The following is a 13,804-nucleotide window of genomic DNA, read 5'->3' on the forward strand; positions in this document are numbered from 1 at the left end:
AAGAGTCAGTCTTCTTGTACTTAAGTCGGCAATGTGCCTTTTATATTTAATACCGATGCAATTTTCGTGTTTCATCGTCAATAAGAAGGTCAGAGGGATACAGTAAACCTGAAGTGAAGCATCGGAATCTATAACTAGTGTCACAGGAATGGCTCAAAACATAGACAGTAAGAAGAGTCAGTATTCTTGTACTTAAGTCGGCAATGTGACTTTTATATTTAATACCAAAGCAATTTCTGTGTTTAATCGTCAATAAGAAGGTCAGAGGGATACAGCAAACATATAGTGAAGCACCGGTATCTAAAACTGGTCTCACAGAAATTGTTCACAACATAGTCAGTAAGAAGAGTCAGTCTTCTTGTGCTTAAGTCGGCATTGTGCCTTTTCTATTTAATTCCGATGCAATTTCTGTGTTTTGTCGTCAGTAAGAAGGTCCAAGGGATACAGTAAACCGGAAGTGAAGCATCGGAATCTAAAACCGGTCACAGGAAAGGTTCAAAACATAGACAGTAAGAAGAGCCAGTCTTCTTGATCTTGATTCGGCATTGTGAATTTTGTAATTAATTTCGGTGCAATTTCTGTGTTTCATGGTCAATAAGAAGGTCAGATGGATACAGTAAACCCGAGGTGAAGCATCGCCATCTATAACTAGTGTCACAGGAATGGTTCAAAACAAAGACAGTAGGAAGAGTCAGTCTTATTGTACTTAATTCGGCATTGTGCCATTTGTATTTAATTCCGATCCAATTTCTGTGTTTCATCGTCAATAAGAAGGTCAAAGGGTTACAGTAAACCTGAAGTAAAGCATCGGAATCTATAACTAGTGTCTCGGGAATGGTTCAAAACCTAGACAGTAAGAAGAGTCAGTTTTCTTGTACGTAATTCGGCATTGTGCCTTTTGTATTTATTTTCGATGCAATATCTGTGTTTCATCGTGAATAAGTAGGTCAGAGCGATACAGTAAACCTGAAGTGAAGCATCGGAATCTATAACTAGTGTCACAGGAATGGTTCAAACAAAGACAGAAAGAAGAGTCAGTTTTCTTGTACTTAAGTCGACATTGTGCCTTTTCTATTTAATTCCGATGCAATTTCTGTGTTTTGTCGTCAGTAAGAAGGTCCAAGGGATACAGTAAACCGGAAGTGAAGCATCGGAATCTAAAACCGGTCTCACAGGAAAGGTTCAAAGCATAGACAGTAAGAAGAGCCAGTCTTCTTGAACTCGATTCGGCATTGTGAATTTTGTAATTAATTTCGGTGCAATTTCTGTGTTTCATCGTCAATAAGAAGGTCAGATGGATACAGTAAACGCGAGGTGAAGCATCGCAATCTACAACTAGTGTCACAGTAATGGTTCAAAACAAAGACAGTAGGAAGAGTCAGTCTTCTTGTACTTAATTCGGCATTGTGCCATTTGTATTTAATTCCGATGCAATTTCTGTGTTTCATTGTCAATAAGAAGGTCAAAGGGTTACAGTAAACCTGAAGTAAAGCATCAGAATCTATAACTAGTGTCTCGGGAATGGTTCAAAACATAGACAGTAAGAAGAGTCAGTTTTCTTGTACTTAATTCGGCATTGTGCCTTTTGTATTTAATTCCGATGCAATTTCTGTGTTTAATCGTCAATAAGAAGGTCCAAGTCATACAGTAAACATATTGTGATGCATCGGAATCTAAAACTGGTCTCACAGGTAATGTTCAAAAGATAGTCAGTAAGAAGAGTCAGTCTTCTTGTACTTAAGTCGGCGTTGTGCCTTTTGTATTTATTTCCGATGCAATTTCTGTGTTTCATCGTCAATAAGGAGGTCCAAGGGAAACAGTAAACATATAGTGAAGCATCAGAATCTAAACTGGTCTCACAGGAAATGTTCAAAACATAGTCAGTAAGAAGAGTCAGTCTTCTTGTACTTAAGTCGGCGTTGTGCCTTTTGTATTTATTTCCGATGCAATTTCTGTGTTTCATCGTCAATTAGGAGGTCAGAGGGTTACAGTAAACCTGACGTTTAGCATCGGAATCTATAACTAGTGTCAAAGGAATGGTTCAAAACATAGCCAGTAAGAAAAGCCAGTCTTCTTGTACTTAAGTCGGCATTGTGCCTATGTATTTAATTCCGATGCAATTTCTGTGTTTCATCGTCAATAAGAAGGTCAGAGGGATACAGTAAACCTGAAGTGAAGCATCGGAATCTTTAACTAGTGTCACAGGAATGGTTCAAAACATAGACAGTAAGAAGAGCCAGTCTTCTTGTACATGAGTCGGCATTGTGCCTTTTGTATTTAATTCCGATGCAATTTCTGTGTTTCATCGTCAATAAGAAGGACAGAGGGATACAGTAAACCTGAAGTGAAGCATCGGAATCTATAACTAGTGTCACAGGAATGGCTCAAAACATAGACAGTAAGAAGAGTCAGTGTTCTTGTACTTAAGTCGGCAAAGTGACTTTTATATTTAATACCCATGCAATTTCTGTGTTTAATCGTCAATAAGAAGGTCTGAGGGATACAGTAAACATATAGTGAAGCACCGGATTCTAAAACTGGTCTCACAGAAAATGTTCAGAACATAGTCAGTAAGAGGAAACAGTCTTCTTGGGCTTAAGTCGGCATTGTGCCTTTTCTATTTAATTCCGATGCAATTTCTGTGTTTTGTCGTCAGTAAGAAGGTCCAAGGGATACAGCAAACCGGAAGTGAAGCATCGGAATCTAAAACCGGTCTCACAGGAAAGGTTCAAACATAGACAGTAAGAAGAGCCAGTCTTCTTGAACTCGATTCGGCATTGTGAATTTTGTAATTAATTTCGGTGCAATTTCTGTGTTTCATCGTCAATAAGAAGGTCAGATGGATACAGTAAACCCGAGGTGAAGCATCACAATCTGTAACTAGTGTCACAGGAATGGTTCAAAACAAAGACAGTAGGAAGAGTCAGTCTTCTTGTACTTAATTCGGCATTGTGCCACTTGTATTTAATTCCGATGAAATTTCTGTGTTTCATCGTCAATAAGAAGGTCAAAAGGTTACAGTAAACCTGAAGTAAAGCATCGGAATCTATAACTAGTGTCTCGGGTATGGTTCAAAACATAAACAGTAAGAAGAGTCAGTTTTCCTGTACTTAATTCGGCATTGTGCATTTTGTATTTATTTTCGATGCAATATCTGTGTTTCATCGTGAATAAGAAAGTCAGAGCGATACAGTAAACCTGAAGTGAAGCACCGGAATCTATAACTAGTGTCACAGGAATGGTTCAAACAAAGACAGTAAGAAGAGTCAGTTTTCTTGTACTTAAGTCGACATTGTGCCTTTTCTATTTAATTCCGATGCAATTTCTGTGTTTTGTCGTCAATAAGAAGGTCCATGTCATACAGTAAACATATAGTGATGCATCGGAATCTAAAACTGCTCTCACAGGAAATGTTCAAAAGGTAGTCAGTAAGAAGAGTCAGTCTTCTTGTACTTAAGTCGGCGTTGTGCCTTTTGTATTTATTTCCGATGCAATTTCTGTGTTTCATCGTCAATAAGAAGGTCAGAGGGATACAGTAAACCTGAGGTGAAGCATCGCAATCTATAACTAGTGTCACAGGAATGGTTCAAAACATAGTCAGTAAGAAGAGCCAATCTTCTTGTACATGAGTCGGCATTGTGCCTTTTATATTTAATTCCGATGCAATTTCTGTGTTTCATCGACAATAAGAAGCTCAGTGCGATACAATAATCCCGAAGTGGAGCATCGGAATCTACAACTAGTGTCACAGGAATGGTTCAAAACATAGACAGTAGGAAAAGTAGTTCTCTTGTACTTAATTCGGCATTGTGCTTTTGTATATATTTCCGATGCAATTTCTGTGTTTCATCGTCAATAAGAAGGTCAGAGGAATACATTAAACCTGAAGTGAAGCATCGGAATCTATAACTAGTGTCACAGGAATGGCTCAAAACATAGACAGGAAGAAGAGCCAGTCTTCTTGAACTCGATTCGGCATTGTGAATTTTGCAATAATTTTCGGTGCAATTTTTGTGTTTCATCGTCAATAAGAAGGTCAGATGGATACAGTAAACCCGAGGTGAAGCATCGCAATCTATAACTAGTGTCACAGGAATGGTTCACAACAAAGACAGTAGGAAGAGTCAGTCTTCTTGTACTTAATTCGGCATTGTGCCATTTGTATTTAATTCCGTTGCAATTTCTGTGTTTCATCGTCAATAAGAAGGTCAAAGGGTTACAGTAAACCTGAAGTAAAGCATCGGAATATATAACTAGTGTCTCGGGAATGGTTCAAAACATAGACAGTAAGAAGAGTCAGTTTTCTTGTACTTAATTCGGCATTGTGCCTTTTGTATTTATTTCCGATGCAATTTCTGTGCTTCATCGTCAATAAGGAGGTCCAAGGGATACAGTAAACTTATAGTGAAGCATCAGAATCTAAACTGGTCTCACAGGAAATGTTCAAAACATAGTCAGTAAGAAGAGCCAGTCTTCTTGAACTCGAGTTGGCATTGTGCCTTTTGTAATTAATTTCGATGCAATTTCTGTGTTTCATCGTCAATAAGAAGGTCAGACGGATTACTTAAACCTGAGGTGAAGCTTCGCAATCTTTAACTAGTGTCACAGGAATGGCTCAAAACATAGACAGTAAGAAGTGTCAGTCTTCTTGTACTTAAGTCGGCAAAATGACTTTTATATTTAATACCGATGCAATTTTCGTGTTTCATCGTCAATAAGAAGGTCCAAGGGATACAGTAAACCCGAAGTGAAGCATCGGAATCTATAATAGTGTCACAGGAATGGTTCAAAGCATAGACAGTAGGAAGAGTCAGTCTTCTTGTACTTGATTCGGCATTCTGCCTTTTGTATTTAATTCCGATGCAATTTCTGTGTTTCGTCGTCAATTAGAAGATAAGAGGGATACAGTAAACCTGAAGTTTAGCATCGGAATCTATAACTAGTGTCAAAGGAATGGTTCAAAGCATAGACAGTAAGAAGAGTCTGTCTTCTTGAACTTAAGTCGGCAATGTGACTTTTATATTTAATACCGATGCAATTTCTGTGTTTTGTCGTCAGTAGGAAGGTCCAAGGGATACAGTAAACCGGAAGTGAAGCATCGGAATCTAAAACCGGTCTCACAGGAAAGGTTCAAAACATAGACAGTAAGAAGAGCCAGTCTTCTTGAACTCGATTCGGCATTGTGAATTTTGTAATTAATTTCGGTGCAATTTCTGTGTTTAATCGTCAATAAGAAGGTCAGATGGATACAGTAAACCCGAGGTGAAGCATCGCAATATATAACTAGTGTCACAGGAATGGTTCAAAACAAAGACAGTAGGAAGAGTCAGTCTTCTTGTACTTAATTCGGCATTGTGCCATTTGTATTTAATTCCGATGCAATTTCTGTGTTTCATCGTCAATAAGAAGGTCAAAGGGTTACTGTAAACCTGAAATAAAGCATCGGATCTATAACTAGTGTCTCGGGAATGGTTCAAAACATAGACAGTAAGAAGAGTCAGTTTTCTTGTACTTAATTCGGCATTGTGCCTTTTGTATTTATTTTCGATGCAATATCTGTGTTTCATCGTGAATAAGAAGGTCAGAGCGATACAGTAAACCTGAAGTGAAGCATCGGAATCTAGAACTAGTGTCACAGGAATGGTTCAAACAAAAACAGTAAGAAGAGTCGGTTTTCTTGTACTTAAGTCGACATTGTGCTTTTCTATTTAGTTCCGATGCAATTTCTGTGTTTTGTCGTCAGTAAGAAGGTCCAAGGGAGACAGTAAACCTGAAGTGAAGCATCGGAATCTAAAACCGGTCTCACAGGAAAGGTTCAACACATGGACAGTAAGAAGAGCCAGTCTTCTTGAACTCGATTCGGCATTCTGCATTTTGTAATTAATTTCGATGCAATTTCTGTGTTTCATCGTCGGTAAGACGGTCAGAGGGATACAGTAAACCTGAGGTGAAGCATCGCAATCTATAACTAGTGCCACAGGAATGGTTAAATGCATAGACAGTAAGAAGTGTCAGTCTTCTTGTACTTAAGTCGGCAATGTGACTTTTATTTTTAATACCCATACAATTTTCGTGTTTCATCGTCAATGAGAAGGTCCAAGGGATACAGTAAACCCGAAGTGAAGCATCGGAAACTATAATAAGTGTCACAGGAATGCTTCAATACGTAGACAGTAGGAAGAGTCAGTCTTCTTGTACTTGAGTCGGCATTGTGCCTTTAGTATTTAATTCCGATGCAATTTCTGTGTTTCATCGTCCATAAGAAGGTCAGAGGGATATAGTAAACCTGAAGTGAAGCATCGGAATCTATAACTAGTGTCACAGGAATGGTTCAAACAAAAACAGTAAGAAGAGTCGGTTTTCTTATACTTAAGTCGACATTGTGACCTTTCTCTTTAAGCCCGATGCAATTTCTGTGTTTCGACGTCAATAAGAAGGTCCAAGGGATACAGTAAACCTGAAGTGAAGCTTCGGAATCTATAACTAGTGTCAGAAGAATAATTCAAAACATAGACAGTAAGAAGAGTCAGTTTTTCTGTACTTAAGACTCCATTGTGCCTTTTCTATTTAAATCCGATGCAATTTCTGTGTTTTGTCGTCAGTAAGAAGGTCCTAGGGATACAGTAAACCTGAAGTGAAGCATCCGAATCTAAACCCGGTCTCACAGGAAAGGTTCAAAACATAGACAGTAAGAAGAGCCAGTCTTCTTGAACTCGATTCGGCATTGTGCCTTTTGTAATTAATTTCGATGCAGTTTCTGTGTTTCATCGTCAATAAGAAGGTCAGAGGGATACAGTAAACCTGAGGTGAAGCATCGCAATCTATAACTAGTGTCACAGGAATGGTTCAAAACATAGACAGTAAGAAGGGTCAGTCTTCTTGTACATGAGCCGGCAATGTGACTTTTATATTTAATACCGATGCAATTTTCGTGTTTCATCGTGAATAAGATGGTCCAAGGGATACAGTAAACCTGAAGTGAAGCATCGGAATCTATAATAGTGTCACAGGAATGGTCCAAAGCATAGACAGTAGGAAGAGTCAGCCTTCTTGTACTTGGGTCGGCATTCTGGCTTTTGTATTTAATTCCGATGCAATTTCTGTGTTTCATCGTCAATTAGAAGGTCAGAGGGATACAGTAAACCTGAAGTTTAGCATCGGAATCTATAACTAGTGTCAAAGGAATGGTTCAAAACATAGACAGTAAGAAATGCCAGTCTTCTTGTATTTAAGTCGGCATTGTGCCTATGTATTTAATTCCGATGCAATTTCTGTGTTTCATCGTAATAAGAAGGTCAGAGGGATACAGTAAACCTGAAGTGAAGCATCGGAATCTATAACTAGTGTCACAGGAATGGTTCAAAACGTAGACAGTAAGGAGAGCCAGTCTTCTTGTACATGAGTCGGCATTGTGCCTTTTGTATTTAATTCCGATGCAATTTCTGTGTTTCATCGTCAATAAGATGGTCAGTGGGATACAGTAATCCCGAAGTGAAGCATCGGAATCTACAACTAGTGGCACAGGAATCTTTCAAAACATAGACAGTAGGAAGAGTAGTTCTCTTGTACTTAATTCGGCATTGTGCTTTTGTATTTATTTCCAATGCAATTTCTTTGTTTCATCGTCAATGAGAAGGTCAGAGGGATACAGTAAACCTGAAGTGAAGCATCGGAATCTATAACTAGTGTTACAGGAATGGTTCGAAACATAGACAGTAAGAAGAGTCAGTCTTCTTGTACTTAAGTCGGCAATGTGACTTTTATATTTAATACCGATGCAATTTCTGTGTTTAATCGTCAATAAGAAGGTCAGAGGGATACAGTAAACATATAGTGAAGCACCGGAATGTAAAACTGGTCTCACAGAAAATGTTCACAACATAGTCAGTAAGAAGAGTCAGTCTTCTTGTGCTTAAGTCGGCATTGTGCCTTTGCTATTTAATTCCGATGCAATTTCTGTGTTTTGTCGTCAGTAAGAAGGTCCAAGGGATACAGTAAACTGGAAGTGAAGCATCGGACTCTAAAACCGGTCTCACAGGAAAGGTTCAAAACATAGAGAGTAAGATGAGCCAGTCTTCTTGAACTCGATTCGGCATTGTGAATTTTGTAATTAATTTCGGTGCAATTTCTGTGTTTCATCGTCAATAAGAAGGTCAGATGGCTACAGTAAACCCGAGGTGAAGCATCGCAATATATAACTAGTGTCACAGGAATGGCTCAAATCATAGACAGTAAGAAGAGTCAGTCTTCTTGTACTTAAATCGGCAATGTGACTTTTATATTTAATACCGATGCAATTTCTGTGTTTTATCGTCAATAAGAACGTCAGAGGGATACAGTAAACATATAGTGAAGCACCGGAATCTAAAACTGGTCTCACAGAAAATGTTCACAACATAGTCAGTAAGAAGAGTCAGTCTTCTTGTGCTTATGTCGGCATTGTGCCTTTTCTATTTAATTCCGATGCAATTTCTGTTTTTTGTCGTCAGTAAGAAGGTCCAAGGGATACAGTAAACCGGAAGTGAAGCATCGGAATCTAAAACCGGTCTCACAGGAAAGGTTCAAAACATAGACAGTAAGAAGAGCCAGTCTTCTTGAACTCGATTCGGCATTGTGAATTTTGTAATTAATTTCGGTGCAATTTCTGTGTTTAATCGTCAATAAGAAGGTCAGATGGATACAGTAAACCCGAGGTGAAGCATCGCAATATATAACTAGTGTCACAGTAATGGTTCAAAACAAAGACAGTAGGAAGAGTCAGTCTTCTTGTACTTAATTCGGCATTGTGCCATTTGTATTTAATTCCGATGCAATTTCTGTGTTTCATCGTCAATAAGAAGGTCAAAGGGTTACAGTGAACCTGAAGTAAACCATCGGATCTATAACTAGTGTCTCGGGAATGGTTCAAAACATAGACAGTAAGAAGAGTCAGTCTTCTTGTGCTTAAGTCGGCATTGTGCCTTTGCTATTTAATTCCGATGCAATTTCTGTGTTTTGTCGTCAGTAAGAAGGTCCAAGGGATACAGTAAACCGGAAGTGAAGCATCGGAATCTAAAACCGGTCTCACAGGAAAGGTTCAAAACATAGACAGTAAGAAGAGCCAGTCTTCTTGAACTCGATTCGGCATTGTGAATTTTTTAATTAATTTCGGTGCAATTTCTGTGTTTCATCGTCAATAAGAAGGTCAGATGGCTACAGTAAACCCGAGGTGAAGCATAGCAATCTATAACTAGTGTGACAGGAATGGTTAAAAACAAAGACAGTAGGAAGAGTCAGTCTTCTTGTACTTAATTCCGCATTGTGCCATTTGTATTTAATTCCGATGCAATTTCTGTGTTTCATCGTCAATAAGAAGGTCAAAGGGTTACGGTAAACCTGAAGTAAAGCATCGGAATCAATAACTAGTGTCTCGGGAATGGTTCAAAACTTAGACAGTAAGAAGAGTCAGTTTTCTTGTACTTAATTCGGCATTGTGGCTTTTGTATTTATTTTCGATGCAATATCTGCGTTTCATCGTGCATAAGAAGGTCAGAGCGATACAGTAAACCTGAAGTGAAGCATCGGAATCGATAATTAGTGTCACAGGAATGGTTCAAAAGCATAGACAATAAGAAGAGTCAGATTTCTTGTACTTAAGTCGGCATTGTGCCATTTGTATTTGATTCCGATGCAATTTCGGTGTTTCATTGTCAATAAGAAGGTCAGAGGGATACAGTAAACCTGAAGTGAAGCATCGAAATCTATAACTCGTGTCACAGGAATGGTTCAAAACAATAACAGTATGAAGAGTCACTTTTCTTGTACTTAAGTCGGCATTTTGCATTTTGTATTTAATTCCGCTGCAATTTCTGTGTTTCATCGTCAATAAGAAGGTCAGAGGGATACAGTACACCTGAAGTGAAGCATCGGAATGGGTAACTAGTGTCACAGGAACGGTTCAAAACATAGACAGTAAGCAGAGTCAGTTTTCTTGTACTTAAGTCGGCATTATGCTTTTCTATTTAATTCCGATGCAATTTCTTTGTTTCGTCGTCAATAACAAGATCCAAGGGATACAGTAAACCTGAAGTGAAGCATCGGAATCTAAAACCAGTCTGACAGGAAAGTTTCAAAACATAGACAGTAAGAAGAGCCAGTCTTCTTGTACTTGAGTCGGCATTGTGCTTTGTGTATTTAATTCCGATGCAGCATGTGTGTTTCATCGTCAATAAGAAGGTCAGAAAGATACAGTATACCTAAAGTGAAGTATCTGAACCTATAACTAGTGTCAAGGAATGGTTCAAAACATACACCGTAAGAAGAGTCAGTTTTCTTGTACTTAAGTCCGCATTGTGCCTTTTCTATTTAATTCCGATGAAATTTCTGTGTTTCATCGTCAATAAGAAGGTCCAAGGGATACAGTAAACATATAGTGAAGAATCGGAATCTAAAACTGGTCTAACAGGAAATGTTAAAATTATACTCAGTATGAAGAGTGAGTCTTCTTGTACTTAAGTCGGCATTGTGCCTTTTGTATTAAATTCCGATGCTATTTCTGTGTTTAATCGTCAATAAGATGGTCCAAGGGGTACAGTAAACATATAGTGAAGCATCGGAATCTAAAACTGGTCTCACAGGAAATGTTCAAAAGATAGTCAGTAAGAAGAGTCAGTCTTCTCGTACTTAAGTCGGCGTTGTGCCTTTTGTATGAAATTCCGAAGCAAATTCTGTGTTTCATAGTCAATAAGATGGTCCTAGGGATACAGTAAACATATAGTGAAGCATCATTATCTAAACTGGTCTCACAGGATATGTTCAAAACGTAGTCAGTAAGAAGAGTCAGTCTTCTTGTACTTACGTCTTCATTGTGCCTTTTGTATTTAATTCCGATGCAATTTCTGTGTTTCATCGTCAATAAGAAGGTCCAAAGGATACAGTAAACCTGAAGTGAAGCATCGGAATCTAAAACTGGTCTCACAGGAAAGGTTCAAATCATAGATTATAAGAAGAGTTAGTTTTCTTTTACTTAAGACTGCATTGTGCATTTTCTATTTAATTCTGATTCATATTCTGTGTTTCGTCGTCAATAAGAAGGTCAGAGAGATACAGTATACCTAAAGTGAAGCATCTGAACCTATAACTAGTGTCACAAGAATAATTCAAAACATAGACAGTAAGAAGAGTCAGTTTTTCTGTACTTAAGACGGCATTGTGCCTTTTCTATTTAATTCCGATGCAAATTCTGTGTTTTGTCGTCAGTAAGAAGGTCCTAGGGATACAGTAAACCTGAAGTGAAGCATCCGAATCTAAAACCGGTCTCACAGGAAAGGTTCAAAACATAGACAGTAAGAAGAGAAAGTCTTCTTGAACTCGATTCGACATTGTGCCCTTTGTAATTAATTTCGATGCAATTTCTGTGTTTCATCGTCTATAAGAAGGTCAGAGGGATACAGTAAACCTGAGGTGAAGCAGCGCAATCTATAACTAGTGTCACAGGAATGGTTCAAAACATAGACAGTAAGAAGTGTCAGTCTTCTTGTACTTAAGTCGGCAATGTGACTTTTATATTTAACACCGATGCAATTTTCGAGTTTCATCGTCAATAACAAGGTCCAAGGGATACAGTAAAGCCGAAGTGAAGCATCGGAATCTATAATAGTGTCACAGGAATGGTTCAAAGCATAGACAGTAGGAAGAGTCAGTCTTCTTGTACTTGAGTCGGCATTCTGCCTTTTGTATTTAATTCCGATGCAATTTCTGTGTTTCATCGTCAATTAGAAGGTCAGAGAGATACAGTAAACCTGAAGTTTAGCATCGGAACCTATAACTAGTGTCAAAGGAATGGTTCAAAGCATAGACAGTAAGAAAAGCCAGTCTTATTGTACTTAAGTCGGCATTGTGCCTATGTATTTAATTCCGATGCAGTTTCTGTGTTTCATCGTCAATAAGAAGGTCAGTGGGATACAGTAATTTCGAAGAGAAGCATAGGAATTTAAAACTGGTCTCACAGGAAATGTTCAGAGCACAGTCAGTAAGAAGTGTCAGTCTTCTTGTACTTAAGTCGGCATTGTGCCTTTTGTATTTAATTCCGATGCAATTTCTGTGTTTAATCGTCAATAAGAAGGTCCAAGTCATACAGTAAACATATTGTGATGCATCGGAATCTAAAACTGGTCTCACAGGAAATGTTCAAAAGGTGGTCAGTAAGAAGAGTCAGTCTTCTTGTACTTAAGTCGGCGTTGTGCCTTTTGTATTTATTTCCGATGCAATTTCTGTGTTTCATCGTCAATAAGGACGTCCAAGGGATACAATAGACATATAGTGAAGCATCAGAATCTAAACTGGTCTCACAGGAAATGTTCAAAACATAGTCAGTAAGAAGAGTCAGTCTTCTTGTACTTAAGTCGGCGTTGTGCCTTTTGCATTTATTTCCGATGCAATTTCTGTGTTTCATCGTCAATAAGGAGGTCCAAGGGATACAATAAACATATAGTGAAGCATCAGAATCTAAACTGGTCTCACAGGAAATGTTCAAAACATAGTCAGTAAGAAGAGTCAGTCTTCTTGTTCTTAAGTCGGCATTGTGCATTTTGCATTTATTTCCGATGTAATTTCTGTAATTCATCGTCAATAAGAAGGTCAGAGGGATACAGTACACCTGAAGTGAAGCATCGGAATCCATAACTAGTGTCACAGGAATGGTTCAAACAAAAACAGTAAGAAGAGTCAGTTTTCTTGTACTTAAGTCGGCGTTGTGCCTTTTGTATTTATTTCCGATGCCATTTCTGTGTTTGATCGTCAATAAGAAGGTCCAAGTCATACAGTAAACATATTGTGATGCATCGGAATCTAAAACTGGTCTCACAGGAAATGATAAAATGATAGTCAGTAAGAAGACTCAGTCTTCTTGTACTTAAGTCGGCGTTGTGCCTTTTGTATTTATTTCCGATGCAATTTCTGTGTTTCATCGTCAATAAGGAAGTCCAAGGGAAACAGTAAACATATAGTGAAGCATCAGAATCGAAACTGGTCTCACAGGAAATGTTCAAAACATAGTCAGTAAGAAGAGTCAGTCTTCTTGTACTTAAGTCGGCGTTGTGCCTTTTGTATTTATTTCCGATGCCATTTCTGTGTTTCATCGTCAATAAGGAGGTCCAAGGGATACAATAAACATATAGTGAAGCATCAGAATCTAAACTGGTCTCTCAGGAAATGTTCAAAACATAGTCAGTAAGAAGAGTCAGTCTTCTTGTACTTAAGTCGGCATTGTGCATTTTGCATTTATTTCCGATGCAATATCTGTAATTCATCGTCAATAAGAAGGTCAGAGGGATACAGTACACCTGAAGTGAAGCATCGGAATCTATAACTAGTGTCACAGGAATGGTTCAAACAAAAACAGTAAGAAGAGTCAGTTTTCTTGTACTTAAGTCGACATTGTGCCTTTTCTCTTTAAGTCCGATGCAATTTCTGTGTTTCGACGTCAATAAGTAGTTCCAAGGGATACACTAAACCTGAAGTGAGGCTTCGGAATCTATAAGTAGTGTCACAATAATAATTCAAAACATAGACAGTAAGAAGTGTCAGTCTTCTTGTACTTAAGTCGGCAATGTGACTTTTATATTTAATACCGATGCAATTTTCGTGTTTCATCGTCAATAAGAAGGTCCAAGGGATACAGTAAACCCGATGTGACGCATCGGAATCTATAATAGTGTCACAGGAATGGTTCAAAGCATAGACAGTAGGAAGAGTCAGTCTTCTTGTACTTGAGTCGGCATTCTGTATTTTGTATTTAATTCCGATGCAATTTCTGTGTTTCATC

This window comes from Schistocerca piceifrons, chromosome 4 (genome assembly GCF_021461385.2).
Source record: "Schistocerca piceifrons isolate TAMUIC-IGC-003096 chromosome 4, iqSchPice1.1, whole genome shotgun sequence".
Classification (NCBI taxonomy): Eukaryota; Metazoa; Arthropoda; class Insecta; order Orthoptera; family Acrididae; genus Schistocerca; species Schistocerca piceifrons.